The sequence below is a fragment of the Amaranthus tricolor genome, chromosome 7, assembly GCF_026212465.1.
Source record: "Amaranthus tricolor cultivar Red isolate AtriRed21 chromosome 7, ASM2621246v1, whole genome shotgun sequence".
Taxonomy (NCBI): Eukaryota; Viridiplantae; Streptophyta; class Magnoliopsida; order Caryophyllales; family Amaranthaceae; genus Amaranthus; species Amaranthus tricolor.
In genome coordinates, this window is record NC_080053.1 from 30,462,846 (window position 1) to 30,468,698 (window position 5,853).

The window sequence follows — 5,853 nt, forward strand, 5'->3', positions numbered from 1 at the left end:
TTCAAGAATTAAAATGCTTATTTCAAGATTTAAAATAACCAATTTAAGCTTTAAAATGATAACTTCAAAATTATGAGGTGGACCTATAAGTGGTCGCATATACACGACCATCTCACAGAAAATTTGTTTTATTATAAATTAAAATTTTTCTTATTTTTGAAATCCAAAAGGTGTACCATAACTTTAACTTGATTCTATTCTGTTGACTGTTGTTACACCACGTATCTGACAACGACCCTATAGGCAATTAGGCATGAATATGATATGGATATTCCGCCTCATAAAAAATTAAATTTATCAATAACTTTTGAATTTTTCTTTGATGTTTGATGGTGATATAAAAATGTTAATTAAAGTTGAATATAACTATACATACAAGGTAACCTTAAATAGTTAAATTTACATCAATCAACATTTTCTAAATTGGAGCGTATTTTTTTTTATCATCTGGTACGGTGAAAAAGGAAAGAATATGGCGAAAATATTGTCCGATAAATTTGGTATTTGCTTTATTTTTTTGAGCCTTATAAACTAAAATCCGATCAATTCAAACTATAGCCCAAACGCAATCTGACCATATTTCTTCTTTTTTTAAGTTATTTTATTTTTGAAAATTACAATATTGAGATTTATAATTTAGGTGGAATTGTTAATAATAATTTAATATTTTTTGAATCCTCAAAAACAAAACCCTATTGTTTATTTATAAATTACCCACTTATTAAGTATGATTAATTATCGAAAATAAACTCACTTATACTACATCTAGAATCATGCAATAACTCTGCACTAATGCACAATAATAAAACTCAGAAATAATGCCTCATTAAATCACATAAACCACACAAAAACTGATCGTTGATCATCTTAGACAAGCTGCTCGAACGAGCCACCCACATGCTCAAACAAGCAGCAAGATTTAAAGCTGACAGATTGTTGCACATAAGGCTATTCGTACAAGCATTGTTCATGGTCGAACGAGCAGCAGGTTGAGCCACCCTTTTGGTTGCTTTTCTTCGTTGATTTTTTTAACAACCTTCAAGTCATGCCTTGCACCTCTAGTTAGGCTTCTTATGCTTTATTCAAGGTCTCTCTAGCATTGTCCATTGCATCTCATATGCTTCACATCAAACACCTCATGTAACGTCCCAAATCTCAAAATGTCACAATTCGACGCATCAATCTTTTTCTTCTCCAAAGTATAGGTTAATGCATATTTGATTATATGTTCAAAGTTAACATCATGCAGGTTAGGAGTTGTCAAAAAGGAACCAATTCAACCAAAAGCTTAAGCTGATAATTGAAGCCCTAAAATATACTATATATTCTAACACGCCTCCTCACACGGAAGCCCTTTGGATTGGAAGTGTGGATGCAACATAGGCCCACAACATATCTGGCGCTAAATATTCTACTTTAATTTTAGGGTGATTGAGATTCGAACCAGTAATCTCTTATCACGTTGGTTTCTGATACCATGTCAAGAAACCAATTCAACCAAAAGCTTAAGTTGATGGTTGAAGCCCAAAATATGTTATATACTCTAACAGGAGTTATGGCGCTTGTTTTAATGCGCTTGTTTTAACATGTGAGTTTATTTTCAAGCAAAGTTTAATTATTATTGATAATTTCACTATACTTTGTTGCATTTATAGGCTAGCTAGTATGATTAATGTTAATATGGAGAAAAACGAGGTGGGTTTGATGGAATATAGAGAAGTAACGTGAAGAAAAATCGAATAAAGGATACAAAGGACGGAGAAATTTATTTAATGCACAAAATAAAAATTGTAGCAATGATACAAACAAATAATATGTTAGAATTAATTGTAAGTATTTCAGATAATATGTAATTAGAAATCAAGAGAAAAGAGACTTTATGTAGAAGAAAATTTGATCATAAGATAACATAAAATAAAAAAAGTCTGTAGCTTAATTCGTACTAGCATACATACATCTTGATGCTTTAACACATCATATGCTCTATAAATAACTTTTATTGGTGGACAATAAAACTATTATCCAAATCCTTATTCGTCATCTTTTTCCATTTTATTGTCACCCCTAATTTAAATTAATTTAATAAAATGACGAAAATGCCCTTAGACTTAAAAATTTTATAACTTTTATAAAACACTTTAAACTCACTCAATGATACTTTTATCACTTCAAAAAACACAAAATCTACACATAAAATTAATCGGAGCTAAAGTGCGACTAAACCTAGGAGGAGTCGTTAACAAAAACTCAAGGTAATTTCTATTTTAATGTAATTCAAAACTAAAAAAAAAAAAAAAAAAAAAAAAACTTTACGAGTCGCACAAAAAGTGCTACTCAACCTAGGAGGAGTCGCACAAAAAGTGCGACTGAACCTAGGAACAGTTGCACAAAAAGTGCGACTAAACTTAGGTCCAGTCGCACTTTTTGTGCGACTCCTCCTAGGTTCGGTCGCACTTTTTGTGCCACTCGTAATTTTTTTTTTTTGAATTTTGAAATTCTTTTTGTTTATTTAATTTATTTGTAAGTTATTATTAATTAATAAATGTTGTAATAAATTATTTTATTTTAATATATTATTATATTATGATAATATTATTATAATAATTAGTTTTGAATTTAAATAATTTATTTAAATGTTTAATTATTTTTTAATATAATAATAATATATTAATTAAAATTTAGTTGTTAATTGTTAATAAAATTCTATTTTAGTTGTTAATTAAATTTTAGTTGTTTAATTATTTATTAATATAATAATTGTTTATTTGTTTATATATGTGAATTATTTTAGTTGTTAATAATTTATATGATTGTAAGTGTTTATTAAATTTAATTAAATTTTCATTAAATTAATATTGTAAGTGTAATTAAAATGAATATAACTTAATGTATTTTTTTATGCTTTTAATTTTTTATTAATAGTTTATTAAATTATGAAAATTGTAGTTTATGGCTGAAAATCAGGAAAAAGGAAAGACTTTTTTTTGAGGGTTATTGAGCGCAATAGTTCTAGGTCGAGTTTACTGAGAGGGGGGTTACGGGTTTTGCAAGGCGAGTCAGGCAGGAACAGGCGGCCAGACATAGTCAGGCCCAACATTCGAGTACCCTAGACCATGTGCGTAGTCGCTTTGACCGCCAGATTAGCCAGGTGATGTTGATAGGATGCTCGTTAGAGGGCATACCGGTCAGTTTAGGACTAGAGGGCATAGCACGGCTGACACTTCTGATCACGCAGGAGTCAGCCAAGTTGAGGATGCGGCTCCACGGGGGAGGAGGCGCTCACAGTCTGCGGACATGGACTGGTTGATCACATCACCCCAGCCCGGGGGCCCTGTTGACACCAATTTTTTTCCGGAGAGCCCAGTTGGAGATTACCTGGCGGTAATTTTCTCACTACCAATAATATATAATGTGAAAACTAAATTCAAACCGAATTTCCATGGGTTTGACAGCAACCCTAAAGGTCCGCATGATACATATTGTATATTTCGCCTTAAAGTAAAAAAGACAGAATGAAAATATTATGATAAATTAATTTATGAAATAACATGTGAAGAAATGTACGAATTCTAACGAATTTTTGAATTTTTCTATATGTCTGACGGTGATATGAAAATGTTAATTCAGAATTTCACATTATGTGATTGAACGTAAGGTAACCTTCAATCAAGATCAATCCACATTTTTTATTTTGGAGTGTAATTTTTTACACAAATCTTAAAATGACATTGTTTTAAATGAGACTATATGTACTCCATTTATATTTATTACATTAAATTGATAAGTTACAATAAGAATAAATTAGAGAAATTAACTTATTGTATAGACTCGTCTTATGATGAAACGATCTCATACAAGACGAGTTATCACCAACCCGTCTTGTATGAGACCGTCTCACCGTGAGACGTGTCTATACAAAAGAATCATTAATAAAAGTATTAAAAAACAACAAAAAACTAAATTTTCAATTATACAAAAATCATTTGTTTTCTAATAGTTTGAATTTTCAAGCTAATTACTACTACATCCATAAACTTTTAATACCTGGGGCCTGGGGGCTTTGGGTAATGGCCACGCCGCCGCACATTAATAATGCTGATAATTATAGTATTGAGATTTATAATTTAGGTGAAATTAACAATAATAATTTATTGTTTTTTTTGCATCCGTCAAAAATAAAATTCTATTATTTATTTATATAGATATCCACCAATTTATTATTAATCGCTGAAAATAAATTTACATATTGTTTAATTTTAACTGACCTTATTCAAAAGTTTTTCATAAGGTAAGCAATTTGAAATAACCAATTGGTGATTTTATTTGCAAGCAAAACAAACAAAAGTTTGATTATTATTGACAATTTTTTCTTTAATTTGTTGCATATGTAGGCTAGCTGGTGATGATTAATGTTGTTATTGTGGAGAAAAACGAGGTGGGTTTGATGAAATAGACTTAGAAGGAAAATCAAATAAAGGAACGATATAAGGGAGAAATTTATTTGTTGGAAAAAAAATTGTTACAACAATTGAAGTAAATAATTCATTTGTTGGGCTATACTTAAAACTAATAGTGTTATTTTTTCGCAAAATATATCACAATTAATTATATGTATTTCAGGTACGTAACTAGAAATTTACGTGGAAGAAATTAGATTATAAAATAACATAAAATAAAAAATATCTGATAGCTTAATTTGTACTCGCACACATCATAGTTGGTTAATGCATCATACACATCATAGATGTGACGTCATTTTAATTACACGTAAAATGTTTGATCATAAAAAATCTTTTTAATTATAAACCTTATCCTCTATAAAAATTATAAACCTTAAATATTTATTTATATTATTTCATAATTATTTTGTTTACATTAATTATTTTTAAAACATTAAAACTATAATAAAATATTTAAAAACAAAAAATTTTAAAATTATTTGTCTTTTTTATCAACCCTACATAATGTAGATATCACACCAATTCAAATATTTTACATGTGTGCTAAATGCTAATGTCCTTGCATTTTATTTACACAAGTCTATTTTTGAGGATTAGCTTATCAGAGGTCGATAATCAAGATAACAGGACAACTCATCTTTTAGCTGAGTGTTTTTTTGTTAATTTGATTTTTAAAAAATTTAATAACAAGTAATAAAAATTAAAATATTAAGAATAAAGGATATTAAATATAATTTAATTGTAAATTGTATTCAATAATTACGCTTCCACATATAATCTTAAATGTATCAAACTTTATATAAGAAGTATTAATTCTATATATTCCTCACTACAAAAAACAACTGATTTAGCGATGGAAAAATAGCGATGGGAAGCATTCGTCGCCCATGGCGACGGCAAGGCGAGAGCAATATTGGTCGCGAAAGCAGAAAGTATTATGGCGACGGGAAAGGTCGTCGCCTATTGGTCGCCAGCTGCCATTTTTCTTTTTTTTTTTACTAAATGGCGACGGACTATACTGTCGGCATTTCGTCGCCAAGAAAAACGGAATTTTTTTATTTTTATTTTGATGCATGGCGACGGGTTCTGTTTGTCGCCACTTGGTCACCATGTTTGGTTTTATTTTTGGTTTTATTTTTTTTATAAGTAGGCGACAATTCTGTTGGTAGCCCTTTGGTCGCCATGTTTTTGAATTTGAATTCAAAAGTGGCGATGGGTTTGTAATCGCCGTGTTGTCGCCATGTGTTATATAAATAAGCTGCGAATTGTTGTGCATCGTATATTTTGGAAGCTAAAGAAAACGAAGAGGTTAGTGAGTTTTATGTTTTTTCTCTTTATATGAGTTATTTTTATTTATTTTTATTATTTAATTAGTACATATTTTATTTCCTTT